Below are 15,964 nucleotides of genomic sequence, written 5' to 3' on the forward strand. Positions count from 1 at the left end.
GGTGGTGCAGCGGTAGTGTTGTTGCCTCACAGCAAGAGGTTCTCCCGTTCGATTCTTGGCTGGAGTGCGGGGAGTGCCTTCTGTGTGGAGTCTGCATGTCCTCCCCGCGGTTGGGTGGGCGTTCGAAAGACATGCGTAAATGGGCGTGCCTTTGTTGAAGGTTGAACATCGAGCTGGCACCTCAGCGTTTGTGAAAATCTACTGCCAATCATTAGTCTATCAGAATTACGTTGTGGCAACCCCTAACCAAGAAAAGCCGAAAGACAACAACATTAGAGAAAAGAGAGTCCCCAGCCCTGTTGTTTGATTTACAAATATTTACAAGAAGTTTATGTGATGATCGTAAGGTCTTTAGATTGTTGTAGGGTGTAATGAAGGTAGATAGTATATAATGTGTAGGTATATAATGTGTAGGTAATTGCTAGTAAAGCTAGGGGAGTAGACAAGTGTGTGGGACTAAGTGTGGGGAAATGGTCAAGTCTGAGGAAGGCTAGTATGGAATTTTTGTGGATTGTATGGGGTATGTTTGTATATGTATGGGAGTATACTGCCACCTAATGGTGAAACTACTATAGAAGGTATGGGTTTAACAGGTAAAAAGGTTAGCAAGGGAAAGAAAGATGAGAGGGGAGATATGGACTACAGTAGGCTGCTAGATTAATGCTGCGGGAACACTATCATCATTCCTGAGGCAGCAGCGTGTCTGTGAGGGAAAATAGAGCACCAGGAGCTTCTCTAGACAGGTGGGATCCTAGCTATGTAGGGTTTTAAACACAATCTTAAGGATTTTCAAAGTAATTCTCTGCTCAGCAGTAAGCTGGTGCAGAGAATGGTGCATAAGTGTGATATGACTGTCCTGTGTTCTGCACAGCCTTCAACATGGCAAACTCAGAGTTTGAGAGATCATGGTAGTAGTTACTACAGTGGCACAAATAAGAGATAGCCAGGCCTGCACAACCCTTCGTTGTTCTTCAGAGGGACTAATATACTTAATACAGGTAATATTCCGCAGTTAGTGGCATAGTGTCCAGATGACAGCTGGCACGTGGTCCTGAAATTACAGCATTGAGGATCACACTGAAATAAAGTGCCGTGAACAAAAACACCAAATTGGGGTGCCTATAACCAATTTTGAGGGGCAAAAAGGGCCTGAGTGTGGCAAAACATTATAGCAATAGTCTTGGGTTAAGTCTCAGCCCATTTGAAGCATGTCATAAATGGCATCTTCCATCCAGTCCTCAGTAGGATCTGGGTAGTCCATACCCTCCTGAAGAAAGGATAGATTTGGGTGAGTGTCATCAGCATAGGTGCTGTGGCAAAATATATGTAGTAAAAGGAAATTGCCCCAGTATGGGGCCATCCAAATCTGTGCAATTGATATGGAAAGTAGATTAGGAATTAATTCTAAAAGCTATTTTATGTTTGTACTCTGAAGAATAACAAGCAAGCCTGTCTAGGCCTGTACGGGAGAACCCACCATAGGTCGTCTGTTGTTCCAAAAGGATCAGATGGCCAGCTATGTAAAACGTGACAGAAACATCAAGAAGGACCAGTATAGATTAACACCTTCCCTCCTGTTCCAATAAAGGTCATTGACTGCTTGAGAGAAAGCAGTTTTAGTGCTGTGACAAGCTTGGAGCTCAGACGGAAATGGATCCCAGAGTCAACGAGACTCAAGAATGTGACTATGCTAGTTGTATTCTCAGAAAAATTGACAATAAAGGGAAGGTTTGAATTGAAGACATCAGAATTCTGATTGCCCTGGCCTGTTATAGAATTCTTGAAGACTAATATTATTAACGCCTAATTTAAAACAGATAGAACCACACCAGTCCCCAAAGACAATTAGACAATTCTGAAAACTAAACTAACCAAAGACATGAAGAGCTGATATTAGCAGCCTAGCCAAACCTAGGTCAAGCTTAAAATGAGTGAGTCACAGCCATTGATCCAAATGTATGAACTCTTTGAAGTCAAGGTCCTCAAACTCACTCAAGAACCAGCTTGGCATATATCTGCAATATATAAGTGTAATCCCAATGTGCATTTCAGAATTACCTCTCATTTACTATAGTCCATCTTGTCCACAAAAATGAGTAGCCTCTTTGCAATTATATGAAGCAAATGCCTTCTGAGTGATCAGAAATACCAGACTCCTTAGCCAGTTAGCCACTTAAAGGAGTCTAGGGGTCAATTTATTGTAATAGAAATCTTACTGGGCATATAACTTATCTGCTTGTCTGAGTTCCTTGACTGTTTAGGAAACTAAAGAAGATTAATCTCCATAATATTACATTGTTATAAATAGCAAATGTTGCTTAGAACCTAGGAGTCCATAACGAACACAGGGGCCAGAAAGGGGGCAAGTTTATAGTTTTCCATCCAATTGTCAAGGTTTAGTTTGAATAGAGTCAGGGATGAACTCGGTTTTGCATGGATGGGAAGCCTATTCCACCATGCAGGGATCCTTTTGGGCACATATCTGTCTGTCCAGCATGCTCTGTTTATATCACACATCCCTGGGTCTAGTGTTCCCTGTGCTGTTTGTTTTGCACATATGCAACAGATCCATCAGGGCTGAGTCTAAGGAAGCCCTGTAAGCCAGCTAAAGATCCCCTCTCATTATCATTAGCCAGTAGTAAACTGAATACAGAGACAGAGCCTTTAGGCGATTAGTGTAGGACAGAGTATTCATACCCTGAAATCTTCTAATGAGAATCCTTTGTGGGCATTCAAAATGTTGCAAGTGTCTAATTAGATACATGCCAAAGGGGACATTGTATTCGATGACAGGTCTGATAATAGCTGAGTAGAGTGGTACTATAACTTCCTTGGACCTGGATGCCATACCCTGTTGTATAAGTTGGGTGAGACAGAGTGATTTTCTTATTTTAGCTACATGTTGTTCAAAGGCTAGATTGCCGTCTACTTTTGTTCCCGGATCCCTTACTACTGGGCCAACTCTTAGTGTTGTTTTATCAATGGAATAATTAACTTGCATTGACAGTTTACCAAAGAGCATTATAATGCACTTTTGACATTAGGTTGTAGGCCATGGCATTGGTACCACTCATTTGTCTGTGTTAAACCCACTTACAAGTTGTTTGTGTCTCGCGGGACTCTGTATTATTTCCAGGCTAATCTGGAGAACCTGAATGCAGTTTTAGTAGTTAACATCAGATCCCCAAAACTTGTCAGCCAGAACAGTAACAGATGTGTTATCTAAGACTGGAACTAGTAGCTTTTTACATCAGTGAACAATGTTTAATCACTCATTTCTAACACAATGTCTTCCCAGAGTCTTCAGGAAAGTGATGGTTATTCCAGTCTATAAACATGGCAGCACTAGTGACCTTCATGTACCAAGTATATAAAGCTGAAGGTCCCTTTTATGTAAGGCAACTGGAAGTATAGTAACAGTCTTTTTTAAAATGAGGAGTTTATCGACGGTGCGCTGTATTTACTTATTTATTTATTTACTTTTGTTAACTGGGCCCACTTTGAAAGTATACCCTTATCTATGAACAAAGGATTCTCTACCCATTCAGTCTGTTACTTATGGTAAATGTCTGATTCAGTTCCACATGAAGAGATTATTTAAAGTTTAATATATTTTAATATAAATCCTTATATAGTTAACAGAGCATAGCTGGCTTCCCAGTAGGAGTTAACCAACATAAATATTGAAACCTGAGTTGCCTAAATAGTGACCTGTGTTGTTCCCCACATCTTCAGCCCTGAAGTCACTGACTTGTGCAATGACTTTGACCACCTGGTATGCGAGTCAGTGTAAAATTTGAAGAAACATCTCCGCAAAACTGCTTTTGAACAAATTGTCATTGAGCAGCTCTCCTACGTTTCCTTTTGAGTATCACTGGTGCAGTCAGTAAGGATTATGGTGCTTTGCTTCTTATGGCTGGGGTTGTCTTGTGTCAAACTGCTGCAGCTTTTACTCCAAAGTGCAAATCCCAGTTTCACCCACACTTAGAAAACAATTCTTCATTTATTTCCCATTCAGCTAAGCATCTGGTCATATTGGAAAGTGATCTGGGGGACGACACAAGGCATACTAAAGACATTAAGAGCAAACATTTTAGTACCAGATAAATTGTGCATCTCTTTAAACTTAGATATGCATCCTATTAGGAAGAGGTACATGCCTTACTTCTGTAGAAGTCAAGATACCCTTTATTACATGAGTCACTGTTCTTGAATGGGCCTGAACACAGTGTTAACACAAAATGTGCAAATTTGTAACTGAAAATCTGCAGTAACAATATAAATATGGAGAGCACATTTGTCACGCAGAGAATTTCCAGACAGCTGAATATGCTTTCCTGTGTGATAAGCTGGACTTAAATGTAACTACATTTAAAAATAGTTTAGAATGTTGTTTGAGGAGCAGTAAGTTGCTGGACTCTGAAGCATGATCACTGAAGACGCTGATTGCATGGGCTTGTTTGTTTTCTACACATTTTAGCAATGTGTGGGAGCTCAAATATTATGTGGACAAGTATTCACAGAGATTACGATGGCTCAGAAAAAAAGTGCTGCAGCATTTTTACTGACTGGTGTATATCTGAGTCAGAGTGATCACAGTGAGAATAATTTGGTAAAGGGGATAATTGCACGAAACAGTTTTACTTGCAGTACCTGTATGAGCTCACACAAATAGTTCCATAGATGTTGCCCTGCCATTGTGTTGGAAGCAACTTGGAAATACTGATAAAATCATAATATCTTACCTAGGATTATATCACCCAAGCTTGTTGCTGACTAATTTATCCTGTTTTTAGTAATATACCTACACAACATATGGGTCATGAGTCCGTCATGTTATTACTGCTTATGCCACAGCCATGCCATTTGCCTTGCTTCTCTGTCTGCTTGTAATTGTCAGCCCACTGTAGTATTTGCTGTTCTCAGTGTACAAACATTGCAACAGACTACAGTTTTCGTGAGACTAGTACTCTAATGAACAGTATCAGGTGCTCAGTGAATCGTCCTAGCCTAATATAGAACTATGTAAATTCTGCAATTTTCTCAATATTTTCAGAAGCAGTTTCCTTCTGTCTTCGCTTTCTGAAGCAGATTCTTACATGAGGTGATTATTGATTTAATGGACAATACATTACACACAACTGCATGTGTATATATATATCAATATAAAAAAATACGTTACAACAGCATGTGTATATATATCAAAATAAAAAAATATTACACACAACTACGTGTGTATATATATATATATATATATATATATATATATATATATATATATATATGTATAAAAAAATACATTACACAAAACTGCATGTGTATATATCAATATAAAAAATACATTACACACAACTGCATGTATAAAAAAAATACATACTATATGTGTATATATATATATATATATATATATATATATATATATATATATATGTATATATATATATATATATATATATATATACATATATATATATATATATATATATATATATATGGATCTAGAGCAAACGTCCAAATCCATAACAACCGAACACACTTTAACGAAAGCACTTTTATCAAAAAAGCGCTTTTGTTAAAGCGTATAAAAAAAAACTTCATTAACATGCCCCCCGCACCCTCCCCACTTTAATATTCTCCCTCCCATTGGGGAAAAGGGAATTTTCCCTTATTCGCACTGTAGTATGGCCTTGGCAACAGGCATACTTATGCGAAAGTGCTTCTCCGGTGAAAAGCACTTTCGCATAAGTATGCCCGTCTGTTTGGGTTTCAGACGTTTGCTCATTTGAGCAAATGGCCGAGACCCATATATATATATATATACATATATATATATATATATAAAATGTAGGTTCATGTTGATCTCTACCTGCATTAATTAGAAACCTCTTTATAACTTGCAGACAATCATGAATATCTTCTTCCATTTGTCTCTCACTCAGCCAAGCAACTTTCAGCTCTAGTAAATTAAAGTCACAGTACCATCCACTGTAAATCAAGTTGTAGGATGGCCTTGAAATATGTAACTGGGCTGTGTTTCATGGTAAGGCTTACTATAGTCCTAGTGTTGATGTCATAAATGTTCTCCTCATTACAGAAAATGTCTGTGTCATACATACAAGTTGAAATGTGTCATCAGAATGACTACTGCATATGGAAAGGTATCCAGGTTTATCACTGTCATATTTCCCATCGCACACACACACACACTGCTCCATAAAGCCATACTGGAGCTTTCTCCTGAGATGCTTTGCTCCAGTAGTTGAGAATGAGTTTCCTATCCATGTCTTCTTTTCCTTCTGTACTTGAAGGCCATGATCAAAGCTGGTTTACCCTCACTAGATGGGCTGCTTCCATCAGTTGTCATCGGATGCTTTACCAGCTGCTGTTGGCAGTAACAGAGAACCTCCTGCATCTGTCAACCTGCTAGAACCACATAATGTAGAAACAATGTTTAGTGGTCTCTTCAAAGCATATGTCCTTCTGTACACCTCATTTCTGAAAATGTGCCTTCTTAACTTGTTTTGCTGCATTCAGAATGTATGAAATGGTTTTGTTTGTAACCCATGACATTTCAGCGGTTACCAGTTTCAAAAATGAAAGCATCTAGACAGTGATGCATGGCATGAGTGTACTAAAACAAAGAGACTAGTTTCCTCCATGTCTCTGTTGCAGTGTAGATTACAGTTATCCACCATAAAACCAGTCTGCTCAGTCATTTTGTAAAAGTGGTATTTGGTCAGGCTGTTTCCTATATGAAACGTCTTCACTGGTGTCATTTTTTATAGACGATTCACTCTTCTCACTTTGAGTAAACCACCTTCTGTGCTGCAATTTCTTTCATTAAAAGCATTGCATTTAATTGGAAATGCTTCCAGCTGAAGGACTTCCTAGTTTCAGCCCCCCTGGGGTCATGAGCTGTGTTTAATTTTTCACAGGTTGTCTCTGCATGCATATCTTAAATTGTATGCTAATAGACTGTCTGGTTTTCAGTGTCAGGTAACTAAATTAGTCTATGAAGTCAAGAAACTTTCTTATGTCTGGAGTTGAGAATAGGAAATGTAATATCATTTTAAGAACAACAGTTTTTGGGCTGGAATATATATGACAGCATGAAGCTTGGATGGTGATCTTTTTGTCTTAATGGTGATTTTGTAAAAGAAAGGGAAAAAAAAACTACTTCACCTTGCCAGATATGTGTCACTTTTATAACTTAGTCCTAAATAGTGTGGTTCACAGCTTATCACAGTGCAGAACTAGAATCAGTATAGTAGATGAGGCGGGGTTGATTTTATGTTATTTATTTTTTAATATTTGTTTACTTAGGCAGTGTGCTGATCAGCATTGACCAATTCCAGGCTCAGCCTGGGAGAAAAACAAACCATTTAACAACAAAGTTCAGAAATGTTAGCAATAACAGAATAGTTCAGATGAATTACATAATGAAAAGCAGAGTGTATATACATTCCAATGAACAAGCACAGTGCGATGTGAATGTTATATAACAGTATATAGTGAAAGTAAGTGTCTTCCAGATCTTTCTGAAGTTGTTCTGTATCACAAAATTAATCTCACAGTTTACTTTTCAAAAGCTTGCCAGATTAGGGACAATAGTGTATGATACACCATATGTTCACTTTCCTAACTCCAGAGCTATACTGAATTCGCTGTGTGCCAAAATTTCAAGGCAAACTAAACAACTTAGTGATTCTTTTGCTACTGGGAAAGAAGAGTATTCATTTTGTAAGTAGTTCAGTTTAAAATGGTTGAGCCACTGCATAACATTTTCTGTAGCTGTACTAGTAACCTGTTATGAGGCTAAATAAAGTTTATTCTATGCTTGAAAAGCTGGGAATTTATGTTTTTCTACACAGACTGTAATATTCAGTATTTTTGCATAATCACTTTTCCCGATTAGGGGTCGCCACAGCAGAACTCCGGTCCGCTAATGATTGTTAGTTGATTTTTACGTGCCGAGTTACCAGCCCTGACACACAACCTTCAACAAAGGAACACCCATTCACGCATGTCTCCAATCGAACCGGACAGCGTCTTACTGTGAGGCGACAACGCTACTGCAGCACCACATAATGTCACCAGCTATGGCTTTTAATTCTGGGTGTTATGTTAAAAATTGCTGCTGTTGACGGTGGTGGGACTTTTTGCAGTTCTTCTGATAAATATGTATGCTTAAAGCAGCTAAGTACAGGCTGAACTGAATAAGAAAGAAAACAAAAAAATTACAAAATGAAGACAGTGACTACTGTTATAAGTGTGATTTAGCATGTGCTGTAACTTCCTATTTGCACATTGCCACGTTATCTATGGTTGTGTGGTGTTCGACCCAGGTTTCACCCAACAAAAGGCCTTTTGCCTAAATGAGATTACTCCATTTAATGCCCTTGAATACACAGGGCCCGTTTTAATCTGAACAGACTCTGCTTTTCAGGGCCAATGGCAGACTGAATATCTTGTCTGTCCCTTGGGGAGGGGAGCTTCTTTGCAGAATATGTGGTGAGTTTGCTCTGTTATAAAATCCATTCAGTCTGATGAGATGAGGTGGCTTCAAGGATGACAGCAGTCTGTCTCTTACACACTTGAAGTCTTGTATGTTTCGAAGTTTGCATGTGTCACTGGTTTCATGATGGTTGGACATTTGACCTTCTTATTTTAAGGTATGTAGAGTTCTGAAATCCACTTACAGAATTCATTGTGTGGGTTTGTCTAGAAAAGGTGGATTCTTTCCTGCCAAACTGAATGAATTAGCAGTGATTTTTCATTTGGAAATATTCTCAAACTCAGTCTCTGTCCCTGCCTTTCTTACTTTCCCTTTCAGCCTTTCTTACTTATTGAAGATTTTTAAGAGAGTTATCCTGAATCGGATATTGTACCATTTGCCTTGATGTTTCTGTTGATTTTCACTGTAAGTTCAGATGTAGTAATAGCATAGATATTACTGTTGTTCATGTTTTAAAAGATCCCCAAGTGGTAGAAGATCTGAATTCTCATTGGTCTCAGTTCAGCACTTCATGTAGCAGGCCACGGGATAATCACTGAGTCCTATTAACCTGAGTGTTTATCTGGTATTGTGTGCGTTTGTGTTAAATCATAAGTCTTTGACTGGTCACGAATGGAAAATAGATTTCCCTTTGCAGTCCTGGAACTTTATTCTACATAAATGCTGTCATTTGGGTTTTGCTTTCTGGACAATGTATATCTTTTATCCACTTTGATATAGTCTTTAGTGTAATAGCAGGAGCTCAGGTATTCAGAGTTGATGCAGGAAAATTACACAAGTAAATGACAGTAACCTTGGATGTGTTGACTTTTCCATTCCATTTATTTGGAGTTGGCATGCATTAATTGAAGTCCTAACATACTTTAGTAATTGGTTTTCTGAGTACATCACGTAGAAATCAGGTTATTGATGTTTTTCCTGACTGCAGCCTGAGAATGTCCTTTGTTTTATTTATTTATTTTTTTGCATCCCCATAGGACCTAACCTGATGGCTCCCCTACCTGCTCCTAATATACCCATTTGTTTCACATAGCTGAGAGCCAAGCATTTGAACAAAATATCCTCTTATTGTTATAACAGGTATTCTAACAGACAGTAGGTTTATGAATGTAGAACATTGGCTATGAATAGACATTAGACGCGCAATGGACCCATATTTTCAGATAGGGTATATGAACAAGTTAAGGACAGAGATAGCTTATAAATGCCTCACCCTCAATGTCCTATTTGGATATAGGATGTTATTATTCTTTTGGGAAAAACTTGGTTAGGCTTAGAAAGGCCCCTTGGGTTGTTACCTGGAAACAATCTATGAATCTATGAAGTGCAAATCTATAAAGTGACATGCTCAGTGTTACACAGTACAAAAAAATGGAGGATGAGGGATTCTAGCCCTTTTGAAGATACTGTGGCATGTGACTTTGCTGACTGGTTGGTGGGTTATAGAGATGTATAAGAAAGGACTTTGTTATTTTTATATCTCAAATCCAGGAAATGCCTGCTTCTAAGGCTATTGAGACCTGCTTTCATTCAGCAACTGAATTGGTCTCCTTATCTGTCATTGGGTGCTGTTTGATGTTTTAAGGGAACCTTACAGAAAGGCAGCATGTTTAATTAACTTATATTTGGATAATATTTGTGTGAGCTGGTGTTTGTATGTATGACTTGGAGCAAGGTGGGGCATAAAGCCCCGGCCCATGACCGAGAAATGGGAGTACAACCCCTAGAAGCAGATGTCAAATAATTGCCACTTTTCAGATTTAAGGTCCTTAAAATTGTCAAGTGAGCGCTGACAAAACTTGAGTCAATTTTCTGTACTGACATCACTATAAGGAACTCTATACCAAAGATACAGAGTAAGTGAATGTTGTCATGGTTTGTGATTTTAGTGATGAAAGTGAAATAGGGTCCAAGTAAGGAATATCTCTTGATAATTTACATAAAAAATAACCTTATCTTGAAGCTAGAAATCAGAAAAGAAGCATCATAACTCTAAATACTTGATCAGGAATCAGAAAAAAAAATATTTGGGGGGGCAGCATAAGTAAATCTTGGTAGAGTTTGTAAGTAGGGACTCTGATACTGTTCTGAATTATTTTCAAAGCAAGTTGATTTATTTTCAGGGATGTTTTAAAGAATTGTCCTGAACATATATATATATATATATATATATATATATATATATATATATATATATATATATATGTGTGTGTGTGTGTAAATAGTACTGTGTATGTACAGTTTTAGACTTTACATCATCACTTCTGTTGTGTATTTTGCTAATTTTCATGTGTCTGACTTTTGCAGTGTTCATTTCTTTATGGTTACCTTTTGTTGGAGTCTACTTATTGTCTCTGAATGGAAAGTTTCTTCCAGTGATCCCATTTAAATGGGCTATTTAGCTCAGTTTGGCTATCTCAGTCAATAAAGAGAAATATATAAATTCATAAGTAAAATAACTAATTAAATAAATAAATGTTTAATTAGTTGTGAAGAAAATACTTATGTTAGATGAGTCATAAATACTGCTGTCAATACTGGCAAAAACACAGAAAGTTCATAAAGGGTTGAAGGTTAGCAAAATGGTTAAGGTATTTTCCTTGCAGATGCAAAGTGTGAGGTTTGATTCTCACCTTTGGTCACTGTCTGGTTAGTAACTAAAAATACAATAGTCTGCAGACTGATTGCCTAGTAATTACCTATGAAAACAATTCTGAACCACCAGAGTGATGCAAGGAAAAAATAACTTCCATGTCTTCAATCTCTAAAGGCCTAACTCTTGCCTCTTGATGGGGAAATGAATGTATAAGTGAGGTGTAGAGAGGTATAAGGGGAAAAAGGTGACTGTAGAAGGTATCGTGATATACATCCACATATGAAAAAATAGTCAGAGCTCAAAGGAGAGGCAATTCAAATGCCACACTGTATGTACAGCTTAAGTAATATATTAGCCACCCAGTGGTATGAACCTTGGTCCTAGATGATTACCACAGTTGAAATGATATCTCAACTCCATGTGCAAAATGAGAAAAGGGGTTGTGGATTGATGGATGGATGGATGGATGGATGGATGGATGGATCTGTTTGAGACTCCTTGACCACATTGCAGCCAGTATGCTACAGTTTGCTGTGATGCTGGTCAGCAGTATTTGTGAAATATCATCCATGTAAATTCTGTGACAGGATCATCAAAGGATAACAAACTGAGAGTGTTCTGGATGTAGAAAACCATGGACTTTGCAGAGTGTCAGAGTCAACATCTTTTGTAATTTGCCTGATATGATGGACACGCATTCAATGGGCTTTGGAAAGTCTTGTCAGAATGCTGAACTTGGAAGGTTTTTGCATCACATTAAGCCTTTCTGATTCATAGACCAATCTGTTATCATTTTCATTTTGTAGGGGCTGCAGGATGGAAAGAGGTCACAATGAAGAAGCTACACACTAATGCTGCTGTCCATGGGAATGACTAATGATAAGTAGCCATGTGCCCTCCACTGCAAATGGCCATGACTCCTGATTAACCAAGTTATTTTTTTACTGTAGCAGGGAAAAGAAAATGCCGTCTTTTGTTGGCATTCACATACCCATTTACTGCTATCGGAGTAGTCAATGTACAGGCAAGTAGAGTAGAAGTGTGTTTGTGTGTGTGTGTATGTGTGTGTGTGTGTGTGTGTGTGTGTGTGTGTGTATGTGTGTATCTGTGTGTATGGGCTGGTAGTGAGAACAGTAGTTCTCTCGGGTCTGGCAGTGCAGTGAACAGCACAGTGCTTCATTCAAAGACACAGTCATGACTTGCTAAAGAGGCTATTCTCTGTGTGACTTTACCACGTCTGTGAATGAGAGATTCTGTCAGTCATGCTAATTTAACCATTCCCATTCACACTGGCCAATTAGCAGAGGCAGAGAGACTCTTTCTGAATACTAACATTCATCTTTCAACTTGTGGGAAATATACAGGGCTGTGTGACATATTGGAAAATTAATTCTTGAAGCAAGATTTAAAATCCTATTTTTTTTATCTCAAAAATTAATTTGCTTGGTAACTCCTCCTGCCACCCAAAGAAAGCTGAATCCTAAAGGAGGGCAGTTTCAGTCTCATACTCTGAACCAGTTCAGAAGTTTCAAACATAGGAACAAACATTATGCAGTTATTATTGAGATGTATCAGGTGAGGAAACTGTATCTTATCTGCAAGAGAAATTATAGCAGAAAATCTGATAAAAATGTATTTGCAACATGTAAATTGCTGTAGGAACAAATCATTTAATAGGCTGTAACATGTATTCCAGATAAGCACATCTAAAAACTTGCTTTTAAATATTCATTTTCTAAGTCCTTTTCTCCTAATAGTAGCAACTTTGAAGGTATGAATACTACCTTTCCTAGTTTGTTTGAATTGCCTCACCACTGCAGTGTTCATGTTTAATTATGTCACAAATTTTGATGAGTCCTTTACAGGGGAAATTTGAGAAATATAGCTTTATAGTTAAAGCAGCATTACCTGATACAGTAACTTTAATATTCCTGAAACTTCAGAAGACATAAAGAGTGTGGCTCACTTATAAGATCTGTGTCTCACAACTCCAGCATGAAGGGTTTAGCCTTGATTTATGGAAAATGACTGTTCCACTTGCCAATTCTCCTGATGTATGTTTGGGTTTTCTTTGAGTAATGTGTTGTTTTACACAAAAGTATGATGGTTGCCTGACTTCATGGCATATAGAGATGAAGCCCTGACTATGAACAAGCTGACCCAAGATCAGTTAGTGTGGGAGGAGGATGGGAGTGAGCAGTCAGAGCTGAGTAACCCATTGTAGAGAAGATAGGTGATCAGTCCCACTGCAGTTCTGATACCTATTGGACAGAGAGTTGTATGGCGTGCAGCAATAGGAGGAGACAAGGATGTGTTTGGCTCTGCCAACCCACCTCCACATGGCAGCCTTCAGGATGTAGGTAGGAATGTTCATTCACATAGTTGAAAGTATAGTAAGATCACACATCAGCCACCTTGGAGGGTTAGGTCATCAAATGGATAAACTGTTTGGCTGCTTGAACTAAGTCTATACTACAAATTGTTGTCACCACAGTGATGGATAGAGAATGAATTGTTGGTAGTGGCAACTAGATGATTGGCAAATAAAGGGACAAATAAAAAGGATAAAAATAAATAAATAAAAACATGGTGGACCGTTGACCACTGATACATGCCAACTCATGATCACAAAACCTGGCCATTTTATGTGCTCTTTTCAGTCCTTTCCACAAAATGCTTGCGTGGGATTTGTCTATCCCCCTCAAACCCACTTGCTATAAGCAACCAAAAATAAAGTCACTCCAATTTAAGGAGGGTGCGAGATCATGATTTTAAAAAACAAGTTGCATTTTGTAATTATAATTTGACAGATAATTTTTGACATTTTAACCTACTCCTATATATGTGTATATATTATATATATATATATATATATATATATATATAAATGCATACATATACACACACACACACACACACACACACACACACACACACACACACACACACACACACACACACACACACACACACACACACACACACACACACACACACACACACACACACACACACACACACACACTGGATATAAAAAGTGTACACACCCCTATTAACATGCCAGGTTTTTTTGATATAAAAAAATGAGACCACAATAAATCAATTCAGAACGTTTCCCACATTTAATTTAACCCATAACCTGCACAATTCATTTGAAAAATAAACACTTCTGTTGGGGAAAAAATATAAAAAATAAAAAAATGTACAATAAGCTAGTTGCATAAGTGTGCACACTCTTAAACTAATACTTTGTTGAAGTACCTTTGGATTTAATTACTGCAATCAGTCTTCTTGGGTTGGAGTCTATCAGCATGGTGCACCTTGACTTGGCAGTATTTGCCCACTCTTCCTTGTGAAAGCACTTCAAATCTGTCAGATTGCGAGGTCATCTCTTGTGCATAGCCCTCTTCAGGTCACCCCACAGATTTTCTATTAGATTTAGGTCTGGGCTCTGGCTGGGCCACTCCAAAACTTTAATTTCTTCTGGTGAAGCCATTCTTTTGTTGATTTGGATGTATGCTTGGGGTCATTGTCATGTTGAAATGTGAAATTCCTCTTCATCTTTCTAGCAGATGCCTGAAGGTTTTGGGCCAAAAGTGACTGGTATTTGGAACTGTTCATAATTCCCTCCACCTTGACTAAAGCCCCAGTTCCAGCTGAAGAAAAGCAACCCCAAAGCATGATACTGGGACCACCATGCTTCACCACGGGGATGGTGTTCTTTTGATGATGAGAACTGTTGTTTTTGTGCCAAAGGTACCTTTTGGAATTGTGGCCAAAAAGTTCAACCTTGGTCTTATCAGGCCATAACACATTATCCCACATGCGTGTGGGAGACTTGATATATTGTTTTGCAAATTTTAGCTGGGCCTGGATGTTTTTCTGTGTAAGAAAAGGCTCCTGTCTTGCAACCCTACTCCCCTACCCCATAGTCCAGACATATGGAGAATACCAGAGATTGTTTTCATATGTAGTACACAACCAGTGCTTGCCAGAAATTCCTGCAGCTTCTTCAGTGTTGCTTTAGGTTTCTTGGCAGCCTCCCTGACCAGTTTTCATCTTGTCTTTTCATCAATTTTGGAGGGATGTCCAGTTCTTTGCAACATCACTGTTGTCCCATATTTTCTCCACTTTTTGATGACTGTCTTCACTGTGTTCCATGGTATATCCAATGCTGTGGAAACTTTTGTGTACACTTCTCCTGACTGATACCTTTCAACATTGATGTCCCTTTAATGATTTGTAAGCTCTCTGCGAACCATGGCTTTTGCTTTAGCAGGCAATTGAGTAAATGCCAATAAAATCCTACTAGGATAGCTGAATTTTATTTGGGGGTAATCAGAGTCTCCTTAATTGATGGCAGGTGTGTACCTAAGAAGACTGAATGCTGTAATTAAAGAGTATTAGTTTAAGGGTGTGCACACTTATGCAACCAGCTTATTGTACACTTTTTATTTTTTGTATTTTTCAGATTTGTTTGTTTTTCAATTGAATTGTACAGATTATAGGTCACATTAAAGGTGGGAAAAGTTTTTAAATGATTTATTGTTGTCTCATTTTTTATATCACAAAAATCTGGCATTTTATCAAGGGTGTGTACACTTTTTATATCCACTATATATATATATATATATATATATATATATATATATATATATATATATATATATATATATATATATATGTATATATAGATTCACTTCGTAACACTGAAATATCACAATACTGAAACTCAGAACACTGAAACCAAAATCCTGAAAGTTCAACATCCTGAAAACTCACAATACTGAAACTCAAAATACTGAAAACACACAGCATACATACACTGAGTTTAAACAAGATAAATCATATTA

At 37.8% G+C, this 15,964-nt stretch overlaps 1 protein-coding gene across 8 annotated transcripts in view; it reads left to right on the forward strand.

Moving 5' to 3' along the window:
- TNIK (TRAF2 and NCK interacting kinase) overlaps window positions 1–15,964 on the forward strand; it is a 1,728,926-nt gene that overhangs the window by 1,275,486 nt on the left and 437,476 nt on the right. The gene's annotated exons all lie outside the window — the stretch shown is intronic.

Source organism: Protopterus annectens, chromosome 4.part1 (genome assembly GCF_019279795.1).
Source record: "Protopterus annectens isolate FY-2018-M chromosome 4.part1, PAN1.0, whole genome shotgun sequence".
Classification (NCBI taxonomy): Eukaryota; Metazoa; Chordata; order Ceratodontiformes; family Protopteridae; genus Protopterus; species Protopterus annectens.